At 46.9% G+C, this 24,140-nt stretch overlaps 1 protein-coding gene across 5 annotated transcripts in view; it reads left to right on the forward strand.

Annotated features, from left to right (window-relative positions):
• The first annotated feature begins 508 nt into the window (after positions 1-508).
• DENND2A (DENN domain containing 2A) overlaps positions 509-24,140 on the forward strand; it is a 62,253-nt gene continuing 38,621 nt past the window's right edge. For 2 of the 5 annotated variants that reach the window (XR_007891644.1, XM_051640521.1), the window contains exon 1: positions 509-629. The gene's annotated coding sequence lies outside the window, so the exon portion shown is untranslated. The remainder of the gene's footprint in view (positions 630-24,140) is intronic. The other 3 variants (XM_051640499.1, XM_051640512.1, XM_051640510.1) reach the window with 2 other exon arrangements.

Raw genomic sequence — 24,140 nt, forward strand, 5'->3', positions numbered from 1 at the left:
CACGTAGGAAGAATTAATATGCTTTCAAATCCAGATCCCTCCCCAACAGGTAGCTCAGATGCGACCAAGCGAAACCCTGTGCTGGCAGGGAGCTGGATGACGGCCCCGCACAGGTGAGCAGCTCTGCTGATGGGAAGCGTTCCGCAGCCCGGAGGCTTCCCTGGCCAGCCGCGTTCTCCTGCCGTCTCTGCCACCTGGTCAGAAGCTGTGACAGGTTTCCTCGGTTGCCGGCAGCCGCCGGACTCACCGGTGCTGGTTTGCTGGCCAGAAGGCACTTCCCACCGTCCCGTGCCTAGTTCTGTTTGCAGCCAGACAGGCACCTTCCGCGCCGCATCGCCTCTTTTCAACGCATCTCTAGCCCCCCGCACCCCCGGCCCGCTCTCGCTGGGCTCCCCGCGCCGCGGCCGGCAGGGCGGGCAGAGCGTGCGTTCCCCGGCGCGGGGGCGGGGCGGTGCGGGGCGGTGCGGGGCGGTGCTGCCGGCGGGGCCCGGGGCTGTGCCGGGGGCGCGGCGCTGCATGGCGCGGCGGGCGGGGAGCCCCCAGCCGCGCGTCCGCAGGCCGCCAGCCCGGCGCCGGGCCCCGCCGCCATGCCGAGGCACGGCCACGCACCCCCGCTGCCGCCGGGGAAGGTAAAGGGGCTCGGAGGGGCCCGTGGCGGGGCCGGGACGGAGGTTACCGGGGGGGAGGCGGAGAGGGGGGGGCTGGGAGGCAGCCCCTGCCGCCTGCAGAGCGCTCGCCCCCCGCGGCGGCGGTCGGGACGCCAGGGATCGGTGCCGCTCCAAAATGTGGCTAATTCTGGGGTTTTTTTTTCTCCCCTCTAGTCTCCAAATTGGTTTTTCTTCTCCCGGTAATGCGTTTGGCTGTAGAGGGGCAAATCGAGGTGGGGGGGGGGGGAGGGGGGCGTGAGCCGTACCCCCCTTTCACGCTCCCGGGCGCTGAGGGCACCGCCGCTCGGTCCCGCCGTTTTCCCGCCGGGAACGGGGAGCCCCGCTGCTGCGGGGAGGCCGGGTCGGCTGCCCGAGCGGCTCTTGGCCGCGGGCGGGGGGGAGAAAACGCCGAGGGGAGGGCGATGGCCCCGGCGCCGAACAGCCGGCCCGAGGGGTTCGGGGGAGAGGGGCAGAGGAGCGGAGCAGCCCAGCCTGAGGCCCCGGGGTGGACTCAGCCCTGCTTCGGCCTCCCGCAACATTTAAAAAAAAAAAAAAAAAAAGACGAGAAAATGCTGAGCAGATTCTTCGGGGAAAGCTCAGGCCCTACCGGAGCAAGCAGCAGAGTCCCCCTCAGTTTCAGTAAACTCCTGATTCCCTCCGCGATCGTAGCTCTGCACTGATTTCTTTCTTTCTTTCTTTCTTTCTTTCTGTTCGTTGTAGCCTGCTTTTCTCTTGCTTTGCACTCGGCATGAGGAAACGTCTGCACTTGGGTGCAGCCTGTAGCTTAACAGAGTAGCATTTTTGAGTCGCAGTTGGTATCCAGGAGAGTATTCACCTGTCCTGAAACACCCACTCCCTGCTGTGGTACCTAGGGGTGGTGGGTGCTGATGGATTTAGGTGCAGAGTTAGGGGGAAGCGGCAGCTGGGAAGGAGACAATGAAGAGCTAACAGCTGTCTGCTGCTGTGGTTCAAGGGTGTCAAATGCAAACTGGAGAGTGAGCTCTATAAAAGTGCTTTTGGGACACTTTCAGAGGGTTTGATTTTGTGAGTCTCCAGGGAGCCTGGCTGTTGGTGCTTGGTGCTGAAAGAGGGATGGTCGTGGGAGGACGGAGGCTTTCTTACTGCAGGGGGCTGCCCTAGAGCCTCCTCAAGGACCAGGTAGTAAGTGTTAAGCATGTGGTGCTTAATCCTGCTTTTTGCAAGACCACAGTTTGTTTCCTGGACAGGTCAGCAAATTGTATGGGAGCTGTTCCTGCCCATAAGGTGTAGCCAGCCACCTTTGCTCTTGCCGTTTAAGCTATGGTGTTGCTTTTGGAGAGGAGTATCTCCAGCCTGGAGATATGCTGGGAGGATAAAGAGAAGGGCAGAGGGATTTTCATGGGGCTTTCATTTGCTGCTGGGAGGGGAGGTGCTGGTGTTGCTGGTGGACTAAAAAGCTGTTTTCTGTGTAGGCTGCCACCTTACTGGCCATTCATTCTTGGTGTGTGGTAGTGAGCTCCAATAAAAGTGTACTGGCTCTGTTTCTGAACCACCAGAAAGGGAGTCATTACTGTATCCTGCCAGAGGAAAGGAATGTGTTTCCTCAATCCTTGTGTTGTATTCTGAATTGTTGTCAGCAAGGTCATATTTGTGGGGTTTGCTGGTTGTTGTTTTTTGAGGTTTTTTTGTTTGGTTGGGTTTGCTAAAATAATCCAAACACTGTTTCGGTGTGTGAGAATGGGGATCTACCACATCAGGACAGACTTGGTAACAACTGAAAACTCTTAAGGATGGAAACTACAGGAAAGCCACAGGATTTCCCAGGGTAATACAGCATCTCTTTGAGAAACAGAAGAGAATGCACTAAAAAAGGACACTGGAGCAATCCGGGATGTAAAAAGCAGGCTAATGATTTGTGTCTCGGCTGGGACTTTTCTTTTTCCTCTGAGTGAGAAGGTGGTGGTGTTGAAGCCTGGATTGGTCTTTGGCATGTCCCCGTCCTGACAGTCCATGCAGAAGTTGCCCCTAGTTCATCAGCTCAGATCCTCAAGCACAATCCTCTTTGTTTCTCCACACAGGTGCGTGTGGAGCATCCCAAGGTGCTGCTTTCAGTAGTGTCCCCAGCTCACTGCCTAGGGAAATCTTTTAGGACGTTTTGTCTGCAGATGCAACCACGTAATGCTTTCTGTTTTCCAAGACGAGGAAGGGTATCTAGATCCTTTGTCAAGCTCTTACAATATGCTTGCCTTTTCCCCCATACCTGGTGTTGATAAATAAAGGCCACGTAAGCTGCAAGGCTGTGGTTTTCACAGTGTTGATCTTAGTTCGGTGGGAGCTTTTCCACAGAGTTTTTCTGAATATCAGTCATAATAACTAACACATCTGGACAGGAATTAAAAGCTCTGTTTTGCTGGATCTGGGGGCACAGAGGCAAATGCAGTCCTTGCCCCAGGTTTAAGAAATTTGACAATGACAGCTTGATGCAACAGAGCTAGGCTTTTAAACATGGGAAAATGCTGGGTACTTCAGAAGTGCCCAAAATGTGTTGTGGTCTTTTGGATCCTCCAATGAATGTATCATCCGAGACAGCTGGTTTTCTCTTCCTTCTGTGGCACCTGACATTTATTTCCTGACTGGAACTGTGCTGAAGCTGCTTCTTCCTAAGTGGAGGCCAGACCGAGGGGAGAGAAGGCTCTGTAGTGCACCACTAAGCCTATGAGAGTGGAGAAGAACCTCACTTAAGCTCTCGTTGAGGCTGGTTGATTTTGATGATCAGCTCTCTTAGGCATACAGAACCTGGGTATAAGCTCTTTAGGGAAGCATTTTTTAGCGGAAGGATTTAAGTACTAGTGGCTGATATGTCTATTGGCAGGATCCCAAGAGCTGGCTGGAAGAGGCCTCTACTATGAAGGAAATGCTGAAATAGGACTTTTAATGAACTTGCATAGCAGTTCCTTGAGGACTGCAAAGACTCCACAGGGAAGAAGTGAGTGGGATGTGGCTTGAAAGAAATTCCTTGTTGCATTTGAGTTCTGTCAGTAAATGAGTGAGTCCAGTTGTGCCTAGATACAGCTCAAACAACATTGTATCTGAGGGGTGCAGGTCTGTACACGCTGCTTAGCCCACACAAGGCTAGAGAAGAGACAGTGCTTTCTTGATTGTAGCTTTGAAGTGCAATGGAAAGGACAATAGCACTGCTTATCTTGCTTGTCAGCTTTACCAACTATTCGAAACAAAAGCAAAGGCTGAAATGTGTGACTGTACATGCTGTTTGGTGGTGGTTTCAGCCCAGAAACACAGAATTGTTATGGTTGGAAAAGACCTCTGAGATCACCAAGTCCACCCATCCACCCAGGAGAGGGAAAAAAAAAAAAAAAAAAAGGAAAAAAAGCCCCAAAACCCAAATGCCACTGAACAAAAAACAACACAGCACCCACCGTGACCATTAGAGCATGTCCTGTAGTGCCACATCTACCCTTTTCTTGAATACCTCCAGGGATGTTGACTCCAGCACCTCCCTGGGCAGCCTGGTCCAGCACCTAACCACTCTTTCAGTGTAGAGATTCTTCCTGATATCCAATCTAAACATCTCCTGGTGCAACTTCAGGCCTTACTTTAGAGAAAAGACCAACACCTGCCTCCCTACAACCTCCAGTGGTAGAAAGCAATGAGGTCTCCCCTCAGCCTTCTCTTCTCCAAACTAAACAATGCCAACTCGCTCATCCTGTCCTCGTAGGACTTGTTCTCCTGCCCCTTCACCCTTTTGGTTGCCCTTCTCTGGACTCTCCCCAGCACCTCTATGTCCTTCTCATCATGAGGGGCCCAGAACTGAACACAGTACTTGAGGTGCAGCCTCATCAGTGCCAGGTACAGGGACATAATCGCCTCACTACTCCTGCTGGTTACACTGTTTCTGATGCAGGCCAGGATGCTGTTGGTCTTCTAGGCCACCTGGGCACATTGCTGGCTCATGTTTAGCTGGCTGTCAACCATCACGCCCAGGTTCTTTTCTGCTGGGCAGCTTTCCAGCCACTCTTCCTCAAGCCTGTAGCATTGCCTGGGGTTGTTGGCCTCAGACAGTCGGCCTTGGCTCAGGTTTTAGTGAAGACCACCTTCATTCTTGGTGTCTGCGTTCAGCCTTGTGTACACCATATGATTGAACTCCTGGCTTCATGAAGGCTGTACTTTTGAAGTGTAGGCTTCCACAGGAGCCTCGGGTCATGTTTAAGTTGGGTAACTAAGACAAGCCAGAGACCCTGGACCCACTGACCCTCTACAACCCGGATTTTCAACCAAGGGCCGTGTCCTTGGATGGAAGCCTGGCACAGAACAAACTGAGGACTGGTTCAAGGTCTGTGTTGTCAGCATGGCACTAGAAGGCGTCATCACCATCTTGCATAAGTAAATATTTAAGGTCTTATAGACAAGTCCTATTCCAAATCTGTTCCAACCTTTATGTGGTTCACTGCCTACTTGGGTCAAGGCTCTCTGTGTCTTGTAGACATAGGACTAATGAGGTGAAAGTCATAAGTTCTCAATCGAGTTCCTGGTCAGAGCAGTGGATACTTGCCTGCTGCTCATGTGAGTCTTAACCAGTTCATGCCCTTTAGTGAGCCTGGAGCTCAGTGGGAGCTCATGGCATAAAGCCTGCAGTGCAGCACCTTTTGGGCTCTGCTGTCATGATGGTCCTGTCACCTCTTTGCTGGGACAGCTCTGAGCATCTCCAAACTACACGATGTGGTTCCACCCTGCCACTGTTGCAGTTGTCTACAGAGATTGTGCTCTTAGGATAATCCTGGTGTGATGGCCAGGGAAATCCTATGCTGAAAGCCTTGGGTTTGTACTGCCCTGAGTTAAATATGTTGCCTAAACATTTGCTGGTTAAATGTGGGGTAGCACGTGTGTGTGACAAAGACCCTAAAAGGGGGCTCATGAGAAAACTTCCTTGCAGGAAGTTTGAAACACTAGGGCTCCTTTCTTTAACGCAGAAAACATGTATTGAGAACTTTTCTTCAGTCTTTTCTTCAAATTGAGACTTTTCTTCAAATAGCACTGTCCCATGGTAAAGCTGAGGGGAAGTCAAGCATAATTGGAAAGATAGAAGCTCAAAAGAATCATGTCCTGCTGGAATGAACGCTGTGAGTGCTGGTATAATCTTCCTCTTTTGTTCTAGAGCTTCTTCCCCTCCCTAGGTTAGGGAAACCAGCTGCAGCTGGCATACTGTTAGTTCCAGGGAATTAGCAGGGCAGATTCAATAGTTACAGTGGTGATTAAAGGTCAGTTTTTACTAATTAAACTTGTTAGGAATAGTAGGTCTCTGAGGCCTTCTTGTGCATGTTGGGCAAGGTCATGATCCGACCACTGGGACACTGCCAGCTGGGTTTGCCTGGGAGCCTTTTGGTTTGTTTCTTTCAGTTGCTGGTGCAAACGAGATTTTGGCTTGAATGTTACCTGTTGTCTTTATGTGCTGTTACACATGGTTCTTCATGGAACACCAAGCAACTTATGGGCAGGTGGGGTAAAGCCTCTGGCTGCTCCCTCGGAGCAGGGTGCCAGGAGAGGAGGCAGTGGCCCCGTGGCCAGGCTGCCATGTTCAGCCCAGGCAGGAGTCCACTGGTCCTGAGTCCCCCTACACTGACTGCAGCCAAAGTTCTCGCTCAGCCCTGTGCTCCTGGGCTGGGAACCAGCCATGTTTATGCAATTAAAGGGAGCAGAAGATGGCTTTTCCTGAGCACTGCCTTTGCCCAGGCGTGTGCTGGCCCAAAGCCAGGATGGAAACTCTGTCCTCATGAGTAGAGAGAGGGAGATGGGAGGGGCGAGAGATGGAGAGGGGCCCAGAAGCAGAGGGAGTTAAAATAAAGACACCAACCCACACAGAGAAAAGCCTGTAACAGATGGGCCTGGGTGTCTCCTGGGTTCTTCATGCAGTTGACTTCACGTGCAGTGCTGATGAGGTCTCATCTGGGAGTGTGGGTATGGGGCATGGATCATTTTGAGATGTGTGATGGAAGATCAGAGCAAAAGGCAAAAGGAAGGAAGCTAGACAGGTAAGTTAGCAGTTGTTTGGCTCTGTCTGTGATGCCTGAATTAGGGTTGTGAGTTGCCACTAGTGGTGTGCCCTAATAAGGCAGAGGCTGCTTCTTGAGCCATTGGAGGGGCATAACTTTGCTTTCAGCTGTGGCATCCTTTAACTGCAGCAAGTCTTATCTCATCTTCTCTGTAAAGTAGTATTGCTAATGCTGATGGAGGTGTGTTTCACTGGTCTTTCCTTCTAGCACACATATAGCAGAGAGCTATTGATCTGGGCTGAGACTAGTGTAATGATAGGTTCTCCCAAGTAGATGCTGGCAGCTGTATTTTCCTGCACCCAGCTCCTCATTAGGCTTCATGGTAAGTAAACAGATTTGCTGAAAAGTTCAGCATATGGGGTCCTGACCTTGTTTGGAAGGGCCTTCCCTTGGTCAGACATCTCTGCAGGAGTCTGTGCCTGGCTGAAAATCTGGTCTCAGAGAAGCAGTTGGAAAAGCTTGGTTCTGAGCTAATTGGAAAATCTGGCCCAGATACTAAAACATTGAGAGTTGATGATGGTTAGGGGCAACTCAAGCAGGGAAAGGTGCCACCTCCCTTGGAAGTGGACAAAAGAATTGTGGGTGGGACCTTGCCAGGCACTGGGACTCCTGATCCTGAGAGCAGATGGCTCCTGACCAAGTTCAGGCACTTAAGTTTTGTTTCCAGAAGCTTACTTGGGACTCTGGCAGCCCAACAGAGAGACTGTTTTGGGGGGCGAGGACTTACTGCACTTTGTAACCAGAATAATTTTAAATGGCTAGATGCTTTGTGTTTTAATTAAATTTCCTTCGGGAATCAAAGTGGTGAAGTGTTTCTGTGATCCTGCTGCACTTAAATATTCTGTACAGTACCCCCAGTTTGGCAAATGATTTAAGCAGACGTGTAGATCTAAGCACATGCCTAAATCCACCCATCAGAGCCTGTTGGCTCCCAGTGCAGTATCATTCCCATTCAGGGAAGTTTGGACTGAACTTCATGTAATCTAATTGAAGATAGTGGACTTTGAGCATAGGCTTAAAATTAAACACCTGCTTAGATGCTTTCCTCATCATAAGTGGTCTTTCACACAACTAGCTGTATTCAGTAGAATCATTTTATATTAGCAACATCCTTGAATGCTGCTTTCCTCTTAATATCCTGCGAGGCGTCTTGCCAAGTGCTTGCTGACAAGCTGTGTTACTGTGAGCAGTTCAGGTGAGATGCTGTCACAGGCCTGGTATTTTGCTAGCATTGTGAAGAGACACGCATATGTGAATGATTAAATCAACCCATCAGGGTGTCATCTGGAGAGAAGCAAATGCTGAGCTTGCTTTGCAGGCAGGGGGAGGATGTGATCCCCCTCTGTATTTTTTGCTGAAAGCTTTTCCCCTCTGCAGATGTGCAGCTGTTGAAGTTCTTTGCCAAAAGCCAGCCGTGACTTAGAGAGCTGGGGAACGTGCACACATCTGTTTGCAGAGGAGAGCAGCAAAAGGGCTCGAGTCTTCTGTCCTAGGGGATTATGTTCTCATGATAGATAGTGCTGGCTGTCATGGAGGGAAATGGCAAATTTCACAGGGCACCATGAGGGCACTTCATAAATAGGAGTTTGCTTGCCAAACACCACCTTGCTAAATTAAAAAGGAAGAGCTCCCAGAGACTTTTCAGACTATTGAAGTTTTTTTCTTAAAAAATGTCCAGCTCCCCCAGAAGATAGATGTGTTTTTTATGTACAAAAGTACAATGTGTTTCAGCTGCAAAGCATGCTGTGAATATAGGCTTCACCTTTTAGGTAAGAATCAAGTCTTGGTTTATCCAGTGCTCAGAGCAGGATAATAGCAAAGGGAAATAAATGCCTCTTACTAAAATTGAGAAGGGTATCTTCTCTAGCATATGTAGCACTTCAGAAATCAAAATCTGGCCAAAAACACTCCCTGAGACGTCCTCCACAGTCTGCTGAAGTCCACGGAAGCTTTTCCGTAAACTCAGGGAGCTTGGGATCAGGCTGTAACTGAGAATCTGTTTTTTTCCTGCCTTGACGTGCTAGACTGTATGTGCTGCAATCTGCAGTCAGATGCTCCAGGAGAGTTCGTTGCTGAAGAGTGTATGGTGTTGAGCCTTTTCCAGATGATGTAAGAAGCCCTGATCTAGCTGGCTGCCATTTTTCAGCCTTGTCAAACTCAGAGAGGACTGAGAGGTTTCCTATTGGGAAACCAGTGGATAATTGTGTTCTCCGTCAGATTTCTGTCTCCCGAGATTACTGTGAGTGGCTCCAAGTTGAAGTTTTGCCATGGTGTCACCTCTCACATACAACAGTCCCGTACTTGTGTTGGTGAGGAATACTGACAGCTATTGCCACTTAGTCTGTGCTAAAGCCTGCCCCATCGGTATCCTCTTGTTTGCACAGCAGGAAACTTTCCTTGTAGGATGGTTTAGCATACACAAATTCAGTGGGAAACCAAAGCTTCCCCTATTAAATTCCTAAATTCCTCCACTACTCAGAGAAAGACACTTGTGGGTGTGTTTCAAGGAAAAATAGGATTGGATCACTTCGGAAGGGCACAAATTTCATAAAGTGTTGTCAGAATTTGATGAAGTTGAGGTTTTTTAGACTAACGAATTCTGACATGTAATATATTGGTTCATGTCCCACTTGTTTAATACTCACTCGCATGGGGTAAAATTATTTTCCTGATCCAAAGGAATCTGGAAACATTATCAGAAAGAGAGGATGTGCCCTGTCAGGGCAGTGAAGGACTTGAACTCTGACTAGCAAATCACTGCAAGAATAAAAATTCTAGGTTTTCTGTTCTTCCAACCAAACTATTGACATATGCCAATCCCAGTTCCTTTGCTTATTCATGCACAAGGCAGCCTTTCATTTGATTTTTATAATATTTTTTTTGTTAGTAGAATAGAATAGGACTGTTACATTTAGAAGGGGCCTACAGTGATCATCTAGCCCAACTGCCTGACCAGTTAAATTAAAGCATGTTATTAAGGGAATCGTCCAAATGCCTGGGGCATTGAACACCCCTGTAGGAAGCCTGTTACAGTGTCTGACCAACCTCTCAGTAAAGCCATGCTTCCAAATGTCCAGTCTAAATCTCCCCTGGTGCAGCTTTGAACCATTGCCACAGATCCTGTCACTGGGTATCAGGGAGAAGAGCTCAGCACCTCCCTCTCCACGTCCCCTTCTCAGGAAGCCATAGAGAGCAATGAGGTTGCCTCTCAGACTCCTTTTCTCCAAACTAGAAAAACCCAAAGTCCTTAACCACTCCACAGAGGGCATCCTTCCAGCCCTTTCACCAGCTTTGTTGTCCTCATTTCAACACATTCAGTAGTAGTATTTTATTTGTGAGTGAGGCTCCTGGTCAAGGTCTGCTTTTTGAAAAATCAAGCCTGACTTTGGATCACATTGATTTTTCTTTCTTTCCATTTTTAAGTGACAAGAACTTTTAGGAAAAGCCTGGAAACAGTTATTCACCAACCTGTTATGTTTTCCTAGAGGACGTACAAAGTTCAGCCATCTCACTGTGTTGCACATGTAACTTTTTTTTTTTTTTTCAAACTTGTCAACAATATTTTGCAAAGGAGTTTTTTGTATGGCTTGCCATGAAACCTTAAATGCAGAATTAAGCAGGAGATTGTATCACACAACTTTTCTCAAGCACTTGCTTCAGAGTCAGCAAAACTTGGTGATACTCTGATGAACAGTGAGATGTATGTGGATGAGATAATCAGAAAAACAGGGTGATGTCAGCTGTCATTGCTCCATTAACTTTAGCTAAGCAATGACTTGGAGGTGAGTTTTGGGGTTTTTTGGTGCTCTGGAGGAAATTTTGTACTGTCTCTTTTTCAGTTTTGTCGTTGAATAAAAGATTATATAAATAACTATTTGGAGAAAGGTGGCAGGTAGCCCCGTCTCTTCCATTCCCTCCTTTTCCCTTAAAAAAAAAAAAAAAGTGGGAAGGTTGGGATGTCCCAGGACTTTGACCAGCCTGCTCTAGTGGGAAGTGTCCCTGCCCATGCAAGGGGGTTGGAACTAGATGATCTTTAAGGTAACTTATAGCCCAATTGTATGATTCTATGAAGGAGGGAAAGCCTAAACAAAGTGTGTGAACTCCTTTTGAAGAGAAAGTTTAAGACACACACACACAGAGTCTAGTTAAATTTTGGTAGGTAATGTCATTTCACAATTAAGAACCTGACTCTTGTAAACTTCCTTCAAATGACATCCAATGTTTTCTTGAAAGTTTCTCTCTTTGGGTTTTCTTTTGTTCTGTTTTGTTTGTTTGTTTGTTTGTTTTTTCCATACTGAATCAAGATAAAAATTATTTCAGTTATTCAGAAACCATAAGTAATTTACTCATCCAGCGACACTAAGACCTGTTTGTGATATATGTAAATAGAATTGCTGAGACCATGCAGCTGTATTTCAGGTATGTGAGTGCATCTTGCCCAAGTAAGTTAGTTTCAGGACCCTTTCTGGTCAGATACGAGAAACAGGCGCTTTTACAGTACAGTTCAGAGTTTGTGAGATGCCTGCCTTAGGAATAGAGAGCACTTCTAGAGCACCTCTTGCAAGTTAAAGAGGTTAAAAGAATAGCTCACGTGTGGATATCAAGAGTTAGCTGAGGTGAATTGGCCCATTGTTCCAATTTAGTTCCTGTGTAGAAAATAATGTTAAATCTAAGGCATCTGGAAGCATATTTGTCATATAAGCTATTTACTCTTAGTGTACAATACTTTGGAAAGTGTGTAGCCAAACATGCAACCAGAAGTCAGAATGATTTCTTATTTATCATGATTTTTACCCGTCATCAAAAGTCAGATTCTCATGAAGAAGCTCTAAAGTGATTTCATAGTTTTATACGATAGCTGTTTACAGCACAATGTATCTCTATTATTTCTTTTGCTTGGGAAGGCATATAAACAAAAATAACTTCTTGCTAACATATTGCTAGTGCTGAAATTTCTCCTCTGTTATATTTTTCTTTTTAATATGAATGCAGTGAAGCCACTTGGAGAAGTGAATAACAGATTGTTATTAAGTAAATGCTATCCCATGTGAACATTTGAGTTGTTACATGTGGAAGGGATGGGAAGAATGCCTGCTTGAATGGCAAACCTTTTTCTGACCAGCCAAGAAGTAAATCAATTCTAGGATTACAAAAATTCTTCCTGCATTTCTAATTGAATAAAATGTTTGGGGACTTTACCCTAAAAGATCAAGCTTAGGTTTAGTGTGCCGGTAATTTCTGTAGACACATTTTCTTTTCAATAAAGAGAATCTGATTGTTATCGAAAGACCATTGTGTTCAGGATAATTGAAGCAGCATAGTGCAGCCTCTACCTTTGCATAAAGAAGGTGGTTCTGGTGAGAAGTGTCTGTCTAAATAACCTGTTCGTAGGGTATCTATTCTAGAGAACATGTGCATTTGCTACAATCAGCATCTTCTGCAGGGAGAAAAACGTTTATGGAGAGTGTCTTTCCTGAGCCAGACCTTTAGAACTGAGTGTGTAACACTGGTATTTTTGGAGTGAGGGGAATGGGAACTTCAGAGAGGAACCTGCTATCATCAGGGTATCATCAGGTACCTGAAAGGTCACCTGTCTCCTAGTGCTGGTCATCTGCTGTGAGAGACCTCATCTCTCACCCTGAAGAAAACCTTGGTATTCTTTTAACATTGCATGAGAACCTGTAAGTCTTGCCCATTCCAGGAAGGTTTTATGGACTGGGCTGAGGGACCTCTTCTTGGGTATCTATAGGCAGACCTGTGTTGGTGAGGAGGAGAAATAAGGTGAATGTGGAGAGTTTGCTGGGTGAAATACAAGCCACAGCATCGTCACAGCAGTCAATACCTTCAGTAGAGCTAGGATTTTGCCTCGCATTGGGATAGAAATGAGATGCTTATGAACATTTAAGATGAAAGGGGATTATGTTTGTTGAACAGTTCAGGGAACAGGGGTTTCCGCAAAGAGTTTGACTCCAGAAGACTCTTACTTTGATATTTTGTTCTGGGTCCTGTAAAATGCACCCTTGTGAAATGCATTTAGTGCTGGCTGCTTTGTAGTAATGAGTTTTTCCTGTGCACAATAAACAGTATTGGGGCCCACGCCAGGACAACATTCAAACATCTTGGGTGGAGTATGCCCTTGTGGTTACCCTGGAATACAAAACTTGGATGCACATTCTCTGGGTTGGAAGCTTCTGTAAGAATAGCTCTGCTTCAGTCAGGAGATAAGGGCTTGGTGGAGGAAATCATACATGGGTGCTCTGCTTCTGCTCTGCTCCGTTGTCAAACAGTTCAATGTACATAAAAATAAACAATGGAAATTACAGTCCTCTATAGAATGTCTTGCCTTTAGCACATCCCTTGGAAGAGAGTAGTGAACAGTACGTACTTTTTTGATAACTCCAGTTTTGAGGTTTTCTGCCATGAAAAATGTAATGTTTCAGCAAAGAAAAAAACCCAAATAAATGCTTTCAGATTTCTCAGTTCGGACATTTTTTTAAATGTAGCTATGAAATAACTTAAAGCTTTTCAAAAAATTGTACCCTGATCTCTGAAAGTGGAATGAATTTGGGAAGAAAATAATTTATTTTTCTAATAGTGAGGGTTTAACACTCATCAGTGTTTGCCAAGGTAGCCTTAACTAGTGGATTCATGGCCTCCCTAATAGTTTTCACTGAACTGTTGAAGTTTGTTAGGCACTACAGAATCGCTGGGACAAAAGACCGTGGAAGTGTGTTAGGAATAGCATAACTCTGTATCTTCTTTTAACAGCCATTTTTACTGCTTGCTTACTGGCCAGTAGGAGAATTTTAAGAGATGAAAGGCAAAAAAATATCTCTTATGGAAGAAAAGGCACCTAGTAATAGTGTTTTGAAAGGGAGGGGGTTTTGCAGGGGTTTTTTGTTGGGGTTTTTTTGTTTGTTTTGTTTTGCTTCCCAAAGAGAAACTGAGGATAAATTTTCTCTTTTGCAGTAATTAATGACAGTTTATCATAGGATAATCCAGCTTGGAAGGGATTGCAGGAGGTCTCTTCTCCAGTCTCCTGCTGAAAGCAGCTTTGGGTTTGAGCTCAGACAAGGTTGCTTGGGCCTTTGTTCAGCTGGGTTTCAAAAACCTCTGGTGATGAAGACTACAGGGCCATTCCAGTGCTTTATAATCCTCATGGTGAAAGAAACTTTTCTTTATATCAGGTCTCTGCCCTGTTTCCACTTTTTCCTGTTGTCTGTCATTCAGCCAAGAGAGAAGCAGCCAAGGAACTGGGTTCAGGTCCCACACTGTGCTACACTGATGGTTTTGTTTTTGTGAGAGGTAAACTGTTTAAGAAGTCATGACAGAACGTGGAAACCTGAGTGTTGTTTCTGAAAGGGTGTGGGTGGTTTCTGGGATGTGTAGGTGGCGGTCCCAGCCTGGCGTGGACACGCTTAGGTGCTGAGAGTCACTGGGTCAGTAGTCTATCTTTCAAGCTGCCAGGATGTGAGGAAGCTTTTTAGACCATGTCTGGATGAATCAGTTCTTCTGGAAGTGCCTTTTTCAGGGCTATGACCTATTACCTCAGACATCTCCCACATCAGCAAGTTCTCCTGACTCTATGGAGCTGGAACTGACACCTGGTAAAGTGCTGGAGTTTTCCAGGTGTGTAGGTGCACAAAGATGCAGATAGAAGTTTTCTCAATTTTCTCAGCAATACCTAGACAATTCTTTGAAAACGTTAGCTGCTTTTATGATGTTTGTTTAAGAATTATCTGATCTTCAGTTTGTTTTGAAAATATGTCTTAAACTTCAAAATCATGTATTCAGTTCTGTAAATTTTACCTTTCTCTATTTATTTTATTTATTCATTCATTTCCCATGGGCTTTTCTGCCACAAAGGTGGGAGAAGAATGTTCCACCGAGCCATCGTGGTGACTTGCCAGCAGTTTTCCCTGACAGTACCAGGACAACTCATGTTACTTACTTTTCTTCTATAGTCAGAAGCTGTACCAAAGCCCGTGGGGGAGAATGTATGGATGGTTATGTGCAGTAGACTTGCTGGTTATGTTTTGTCCTCCTCTGGTGGGTCGGGGAACCAAAGAGCAAGGGCTCCTTCCCCAAGCCATTTTGTGCTTGGGTTGTGAAGTGCCTGGTTGCTGAGGGGAGCACAGGCAGCTGAGCAACACGGCGATGTGATGTCATTTTGTTTTGCTTTCTTGTCTAGGGGGTGCCAGTGTCAGCAGGGGAGGAAAGCCTGGTGTTTCCCTGGGCCACCACCCTGACACGCTCCTCTGCTGAACCCTGCAGAGGTTCCTGTGCTCAGGATCACCTCCCAGCGCCTGGCAGGGAGAGAGGATCGAGCCGCACGTGCGAGTGAAAGGGCGGAGGAGGAAGCGCGATTTTCGCCGGTATTTGGCGTTTTGGTTAGGGTTTGTTTTTTTTTTCCCCCCACTTTTACTGGCCGTGAGTGCAGTGACCGCGGAACCACACGGCCCGGGCTGGCTCCCTCCCCCACTCTTCCTCTCCCTGTTGGGGCACGGGCTCTCAGGTTTCCTCCCGGCGCGGGCGGATGGCGGCTCTCGGCTGCATTCCTCTCAGGACACAAGGGAAGGAAAAACTGCTCTCCTCGCGGGTAGATGGCCGACTGTTTCCTGGCAGCTCCGCTCCAGTGTCCTTTTTCCTATTGTCCTGACAGACACATACATGCGCGCACGCACACACCCACAGGGAACAGCTTCCCTCCTGGAAAAATAAATAAATGCAAGCCCTCTTCGCAGAGGTTTTGCTTCTTTGGAGCTGTGCAGGTTTCCTCCTCGTGACTGAGTAAATCGCGTGCTGCCCGGCCGTGCTCTCGACTGAGGAAGGTTGAACAAAAGGGTGGTGCGTGTTGCGCTGGGGTTTAAAGGTTTTGAAAATAAATCAGATCTGCAATAAGCAGATTCTGCATTTGCGATAGCCAAGAGAAGTGGGAGAGAGAGGGAGAGAGTGGGAGGAAAGAGGAGGTTAAGCAAGCAGGGGGAACTGGAGTCTCCAGAACCAAAAAGCAATCTACAAGTGACTTTTTGCTTGGGCTTGGAAGGTGGTGCCCGATAGAGGCGGCCTGTTAAGGCAGGTCTGGACTCAGAGCTGCCACAGAAAGGTCTCCTGGAGCACATGACGACCAGGGCTCTTGCAGATGGTGCCCCAAGGTTGTGGTGACGGACGCTTCAGGAAACTGTGCTAAATCCTCCTCAGGAGGGGCAAGAGTCAGCATCCTGTGGGGTGAAGGCCACCGAAGGAGAGATTTGCTGAGGCTTCACTTGTGTTACCTGATGATAACTTATTTTGGAAGAAGTTGAGGTTCTTCGTTTTAATGCTCTCATTTCCTTTCTGAATGTGGGACAGTTTGTCTTCCTGCCAGGAAACTCGTTGCAGACTTGCTCCTCAAAGGGACCTTTTTGGGTCCCGTTTATGCTAGAATAGCAGAGGTTATCTCACCACATCAAAAACGTATTTCAGTGTGATTTATGAGCAGAACACTATATTTTAATGGCAGGTTGTTTCCTATGCTGTCAAATGTTTGGATTTCTTATAGTAATAACCTTGAGTTATTTCCAGTTCTTTTTACACTAGAAGTGATTTACTGTTGTAGTAGGACTGATACATTTGTAACACAGCATTCCTATCAAAGGAGGGAAAGTACCTAACACCAATTGGCTGCACTGATAGAAATGTGTATTTGCCAATGTAACTTCATCTTTGTTGGGGGACTGAAAGCAGTTCCACTGCATCTGCTGGGAATCCTGCCCCTCCATGTGGCTGGTAGACAGTTCTGCTGGCAAGTGTCTTTTCGTGTAGATCTGGTCCGTATTTCTTTTGGTTTATTCCATATTGACTAAAGTCTTCTTGTGTGGGGGTGATTGCAAAGCCAAAGAAAACAGATATGAAACACTGGCTCCGCTGATGTCATCAGCAAGCTCGTGTTCACTTGAGTAACACAGGATTCACCACTAATGTCTTCTTCAGCCTTGAATTAACAGAATTTTTGTGTATAAGGCTGCAAAGCATAAGTAAATATGATCCCACTTTGAAAGGGGCTGAGCAACACGATCATGCACACATGCACTCATGCAAGATCTGAAACACAAGGAGATGATCTAATATTGCCAAGAACCATCACAGAAGAACTATCCTGTACTTCTGCCTTCACTTCCCAGGGTTTTGGTTTCTTCATCTGGAATTATGTATTTTGTTAATCTTTTTTTCATGACTTCCTTGTAGGAAGCTTAACTTGTCATTCCACTAAACATTTTAATTAAACTTTGTTTTAGTAACCAGATTGGGAAATACTGGATCTTTCTTTTCCTTCCCCTGTGAATTTTTTCTTTATATTTGTTAACCTACCTGCCGAATGAGGACTCGTTGTGTCTCTAAGCAGTAATACAAACCATATTTGCCACCACAAATAGTATTTGCCTTCTGTACACACAAGACTTAATCTGTTCTTGTAAGCAAGGAATTAGAAAGAATGTAGCTGTTTTGTTTGACATGGTCGTGTAAGATCCCACTGCTAACCCTGGAAATGATTCCAGCTGAGGGTGTGGTTGCCTGAAGGAAACGAGAGGGATGTTGAATACCCTTTGAGTTGTTGAACTTTTTTCTGTTTGTTATGTGTTTAGAGGGAGGAACAAAGGGAAAATAAGACAATGGGAAATGTGGGACAAACATAATATAATACGGGGGCATCGACCCCCACCTTTAACAGAAGACAATTCACATTGTGAGGCCCTGTTTTCATTTTCTGTCTTCAGGTAAAAATATTTTGTTTCAGTCTGCAGTTTTCTAAGCTGATGATTTGCCTCTGGCTGAAGTGCTGTTGAAAGCCTTCAGCCAAAATGTTTCAGGCATTTCTAACAGTGAAGCGAGGGGAGAAAAATGTGCTGTTTCCCCTGCATTAGAAAGATCATCAGGCTTTTTTTTTTTTTTTTTTTCCTGAGATTAATCTTAGGCTTTGAAACAGAAGTGTTATACGCTGTTTGGATCCCAAATTCATCCTTTGTGATTTCCTATGTGATCTCTACCTTAACTCTTCCAAGGTTCTGTAGGAAGAAGATTTCAGCCGGCATATGGTTAGCAGAGGTTTTTAATTTTAGTAGCTAAAATCTTCAGTGGTTACCTTGTCACTGAATGCCCTGTCCTTCCAGCTCCCTGTGCCATGTGGGTGACCCTGGTGCTATCCCTGTTGGAGCTTCATCTACAGCCTTCAGCAGATGGGTGTTGAAAGGAAGTAATGGACAGGAGGTGAGGGTGGTTTCTCAAGGATCTGGCTGCTTTACTGCAGAATGAGGATGGCCTAAGGAATTAAGATTCAGGGTGACCCACCAGTTTTGCCCACAGCAGGTCCTGCTGGCTCCCGTCTTCTCGTTGCTGAGGGTTAGCTTCTTCCAGCCTTGTTACCAACCCAGTCCTAACACTGGTCATACAACAATACCCAACCTGGGAGTCATATGTGAATGGATACATACCATCTTCAGCTCAGAGCTTTTTTCTCTCCTGTGCCATAGATTCTCCCACAGGCACTGTAGCAGAAAAGAGGTGAAAACAGCTTGATTTATTGGTATCCAGAAGAGGCAAAGCCTGGACTAGGAAGGAAGGAGAAGCTCCTTGGTCCTAGTCAAGGTCAAAGATTTGGACATAAGATTTAATCATTCTGTTCCTGAAGAAATAATTGTTGCAGTGTGCATGTATGGGTATGCAGTGAGTCAGAAGTGTGGAAACCACTTGGGATATTGACAATGGAAATGCATGTATGGAGTCCAATGTCTTCAATGTGTAGGTGTAGGCCATGCACGTAGTGCAAGTGGTGTCTCAGGTAAGCACTGTGGACATGTAGAAGAAGCTGTATCCAGGAGTTTGGGGTAATTGGTAGCCAGGAGAAAGCTGTAAACCTGGGGATCTAAAACCTGGCAAAATGTGCAAACTCCTGAAGTTCTACCCTGTCAGATCAGGGAGAAAGGAGGTGCTCAAGCCAATTTAGTGCTTGGTGGCTTTCTTTTGGTGAGACTAGGCCTGAGGGCAGATGGCAAAAGTAGAACTGGAAGCTCTAGGGAAGCAGTTAAGGTGTGATGTGAGTGGTGGAGGTTTCCTGAGGCTGGAAGTGTGGAGAGGAGGCTGTTTCTGCTGGAGCAGAGAGGTAGGGCAGGGGTGAGAGAGGAAAACTGAGGTAGGGCTGAGGGCTGCATAGAGCTGAGAGAGCCCTTAGTTTGGCCAGGGAGTGAGAAGTAAGGGGAGGAAGAGTCTGCAGCTAGGAGCCATCACAGAAAGTCCTTAGGATAGAAGGAAGATATTTGCATGAGCTATGGGTAGAGAAGGACTAGCTTGATTTGATCACTAAGCGGTGATTTGACAGGACCAGTCTGGAAAGAAAAAGATACAGGGAAGTGGTGGCGGAGAGGGGCAGAGAGGGCCTGGCTGAGACAGATGATAGTAAATGGGAGGAACATGAGATTATCAGTGGATGAGGAAACTGGGACTTCAATAGTGACCTCAGAGTTAAACCTGGGCTATCTGGGCAAAGGAAGACCTGGGAAGCAGGGACTGCTATTGAGCAGGTGAGGAAGACCAAATGTAACAAGGTTCTGTTGTACGGGGGTGAGAGGACAAACTTTAAAATAATGGTGTGCCCTCCAGAACCTGCTTCCTTCCAAAGTCTGGAATGGAGCCCACGGTTCTTGAAGGTCCCTGTACCCCTGACAAGTGTATGTAAAACCCGTGGCAGAGCGTCTGTCCCATCCTCTTTCAGGAACTGCTGCTGTTACCAGCTATTCCACTAACTCAGGTGCCAGAGGTCCCTGTTGTGGAGCTAAAGCATCCAGCCATCCTGGTAGCTGTGCCATCCCACACCATGGGACTCCAGTGGGATTTTTTCCAGTTTGCCTTTAAACCAAACCAGCCAACCCAAAGCTGAAATTTCATTTGTGTTCTATGAAAGCAGTTTCTGTATGTGTGAAGTGGAGCACTCAGGAACTGAGAAATGCCACATTTATGGTTATCCATGCTGCTTCAGTTGTGTCTTCCAGGCTTGGCTGAGTGGTCATGGGCGTCTGTCACATCTGCAGTCTCCTTCAGTGCAACTGCTCTGAAGGCAAGTCAGGGTAATGCAGTGAGTGAAACGGGTGCCTGGAGGCGTTCCTTGCTTAATTTGTCAGGTAATGCAGAAGAAATCACCAGGAACCTCCCCCACTTGCCCTTCCCAGAGCTCGCCACAATGTCGGACAAACCCTGAGAGTGGTGTGGCCTGGGTGCCAGCTATGTGACTGGCCCCACAGCTGTTTGTGAAGGCCGTTTGCAGTTGAAACAGTCTGAAAAATCAAGTCTAAATAATGCCTATACTAAGAGCAAGTTGTAGTTTTATCTGTAGTCTGTGCAACCTAGTTAACCATTTACATGGTTATGTGGCGAGTCCTTGAAGCATAGAGGAGAAATCAAAATATTCAGTGACTCTGTCCCAGCAATGTGATTTCATCCCTTCCCTTACATGAAGTTTTCCATGACGGATGCCTGATGTCACTGTCTGATCAGAAAGCTTTTTGCTTTACCCCCTTTTTATTTCTTTGCTGGTTTAGCAAGTTGAACTGGTTCTAGTCCTTGCTAGCTCAGCAAGGGCTTTACAAGTATTGAAGCAGATACAAAGGAAGCAGGAGCAAGAAGGGAGGAAGAAGTAGGCACATCCTTAGTCAGTGGCAACTATTAGATCTGATCAGGCATGTCCTTTACCAAGGACAGGGATGAGACCGTGTTGCTGGCAGCCAAGGGAGGAGCAGGGGCCCAGAGAGAGGGAGAAGCAGAGCAGTCCTTTTAACCATAGTAATCCTTTAAATCAGGCACAGTTTGTTCTGTGGGCTTAGAGAGGGAGAAGAAGGTCAGTAGAACAAATTATATAATAAAATGAAAGACACATTATGACACACACCACAGCTTTCCTGTGAGTTTCTGCTTTCCTTGCTTTGTAGCCTTGTTCCTCTGACACGGGGTGCATGCCCAGGGGAGAGGTTGCAGTACGTCGATTCCACTTGAGGTTTTTGAAAATACAGTTTGTTTTGACACATGGGATTCTCCTGACCCACTTCTAAGCCCCGTGGTGTAAGACATGATAGATCAAAGGGAAAAGTTAGGACAGAATAGGGTGAGGGGGGTAGGAGGCTGTGTGGGATCTGGCTCTAAAAGATACTGTAGGAGCATATAGCTTCCCAGTCATTGGTCCTTCATGGATATGTTTATGTAAGTTTATCCTGCTTTTTTTTCCTTTAATAAATTACTTAGACCTGACTATCTGCAGTTAGGATCCCATTATGAGTGCCATGAACTAGATGATTCTGCTGTTATTGTCTTCATTCTCCATGGCCCACAGGCGACCTGTGTGGCCAGGACAGTCAGTGCCTACAAAGAGGTTACAACTCACCTTGCCCCAGACTACTTGTGCCCCGCACAGGATGGTGGAGTAGCAGAGGCAGGATAGAGCCTCCACAACCTGTCTGGTGCTCAGTCACCCTCTTGGCGAAAAAGTCTTTTCTCATGCATAAGCCAAATTGTCCTTTTGCTGGATGCTACAGAGGAGCCCTCCTATTGCGGAGGTGGGCCATGCTCCCAGACCTTGGGTAAAATCATTTGCGGGGCTGAGTGGGAGAAGAAATAAATGGACTTCACGGAAGTCCTCTGAGGAGAAGCTGTTGCTGCCTTCGGTTAGGGAAGGCTGGGTTGGTGTTGGGCACCTCAAGTCAGTGACTCCCACACCGCAAGGATCCTCTTTCAGTGAGGGAGTCAGCTCTTGGGTCCGGTTGCCCTTCTTGGTTCTGGCTGTATCCCCGCTCAGCTGGTGTCCTCCCCGCTCTGCAGGGGCTCAGCCCCTGAGGTTGTGCAGCTGCTGGAGACCTCGGGAAGGCAGCGTGCTCTTAGGCAGGCCCAGGGACACTGCCTGGTGCTGGGACCAGGCCCAGCCCTGTGTGTGTGTTCGTGCACAAGCACGCATCCTAGTGCCTGCTTCTTTCCCCAGAGGGAAACGGGCTCCAAACAGAGCAAGGGCTGGGGGAGGGAGCCCTGAAGACTTTAACTGTTGGCTTCCCCTTACTCACGATTTTCCTGTTAGTGTTTTGTCTTCTTGGCATCCTTCCTGTTCTTTATATATGTATGTTATATATTGTTGTCTCCTTGTTGCTGTCTGTATGTTGGCGTCCTTTGTTCGGTTAAGCACAGGAGCAGAGAGGTGTTACTTGCAGGCTTTGTCTGGCTGTTCGGGATTACTCATTAAAGTAATTCAAGAGACCTTTTCTGTGAACATCAAGGAGAAGAAAGCCTGTGTGGGTTTTAAACACAGTGTGTATTTTTTCTTCTTGGAGGAGAGTTTGGCCAGCTGTGGGTCACTCCTGGTACTGTGAAGCCTTATTGTTTATATGCACCAGTGGTGTGGCTGGTATCCAGTTACAGACTGGGACTGATTTTTGTGCGAGGTGCAGAGTAAACAGAGCAAAGAAAATCTTGAGACATGTCCTTCAGCATGCAGCTATGGTAATACCCATCCCCAAACCACAACCCCTTTTGAGATGTCCTTGCTTTACTCCCCACAAGCGAAACAGCAGAGAAGGGAGGCCTGGAAGACTTGCTGCTGTCACAGCCTGACCATGTTGGAGGCAAGGCTCCACGTGTGTAACCTGTGTGCTGTCTGTGCACATTTCTGATGATGTGGACTGCAGGGCATTGGGTGTTCCTCTGGCTTTTCTGATCATCTCGTGGCTGCACCAAGTGCAGTGGGCAAAGTTGGTTTCTTCCTCTCCCTGAAGGAGTCTAGCTCACATTCTTCTGAAAGAATTCCCTGTCCTTTGAGGGTGGTGGGAGTGTGCCTACTGTCAGCACCTCCCTTTTTATTCGCTGGTTGCTTTGGAAAATTGTGTAGTATCTAGTGCCCTGAACCAGATGTGAGTACTCCAGAAGCGTTTTGATCGGAAGTGGGGAAGAGGGCATCAGGGAAGGGGGGGGGGGGGGCGGGAGGAAAACTTAAATTAGAAAAAAGCCAAACAGATATTGCTGGAGACAGATGATTACAGCTCATTTCAAGGCTGTTTCCTGCATGCCAATGATAGGTCAGTAAACAAACGCCTCTTTGCGAACACAAAGCGGGAAGGAACTCTGTTTGGAAGAGAGGTCGGGGTAGGTCTCGCTTCGCTTGGTAGCAGGAAGCCCCTGTCACATGGCCCTGGGAATCGTGGGGCCGGCTGCGTGTGGGAGATACGATGAGAGGCTTCTGCTGGGAGACTTCACATCCTTCCCAGGGTCCGGCGAACAGGTTTAAGAGCTCCCTATTCTACCTCTTACCTCCTGCCTCCTCCCCTGTCCTTCCTTTCTCGGTTTAATTTTGAAAAAAATATTAGATGAGTGCTTTGTTCCCCCAAAGAATGGCAGGGATTACTGAATAAATCGCAGTGGAGAGGCTCTTCAAATGGGACTCAGCATCTTCTCTCCCCATTTATGACCTTGCTGCTGCAGGATGTATGTGCTAGGAGCAGTGGCCCTGGGTGTGGGTTGCCATGGGGCTGTGCTTTCCATCAGCAGTAGAAAGTTCCAGTGTGGTTTTTAGAGAAAGTAGCAATCAGTCAAGAAGTACCAGCTTGATGTATGTCTGTCTGTCTGTCTTTTTCAGGTCACCTGCTAACTGAACTCAGCCTTACTTGATTCGTCTAGGTAATTTGTAGGGCCTTGGTCACATTGCACATAAGATAGGAAAGGAGAGTATTGCAGATAAGACTTCTGAGTATCTGGCAGATCTCCCTTCCCCATCTCTACAAGCACACTCGCTTATCCTCTCTCCCCACTTCCCTCTCTCTTTCCCTCCTGTCCACACAGTTTCATCCCTTCCATTGTACCAGATCTGGCACACATTGGACCCTTTCCATGAGCTACTTTGCCTAAAACTCAGAGAGCTATAGCAGATCACAGAGGAGTCACAAAGAGAGCCCAAGCCAGCACACAGTCAGGGTAATGTGTGGTCGATCATAGCAGAGATGTGGGGAGATAGGATGAACAGGAGGTCCCTTTATCCTATACTGTCATGTTAACTCAGGTGCCTTGTGGAGCCAAACCTCAGTAGAGAAGATCTACCTTTTGTTTTCCTACTGGGGGCAGTTTTCTGCCATCCTGGCTACCTCTTGTCAGGTGGCAGTGCCTATGGGTCAGGCCTGCAAGTTGTGCCTGGTCACCTTATTAACAGAAGAGACGATCTCATCGCCTTTGAAGTTAATTTGGTTTTGGGATTGGCACCAAGCACATTATCTGACTTGGATGAGTTGGGAGGTACTTTATTATTCTGCTGGTTTATTCCAGAGATGACTCTTTTTCCCCCCTCATGTCTTCCAGTGTGTTTGGGTAAATATTTACTCTTTTGGACAGGACCAGCTCACATGCTACAGTAATCCCCTGGGTGGTGCTGAGGACACACTGTGTACCTTTG

The sequence above is a fragment of the Apus apus genome, chromosome 1, assembly GCF_020740795.1.
Source record: "Apus apus isolate bApuApu2 chromosome 1, bApuApu2.pri.cur, whole genome shotgun sequence".
Taxonomy (NCBI): domain Eukaryota; kingdom Metazoa; phylum Chordata; class Aves; order Apodiformes; family Apodidae; genus Apus; species Apus apus.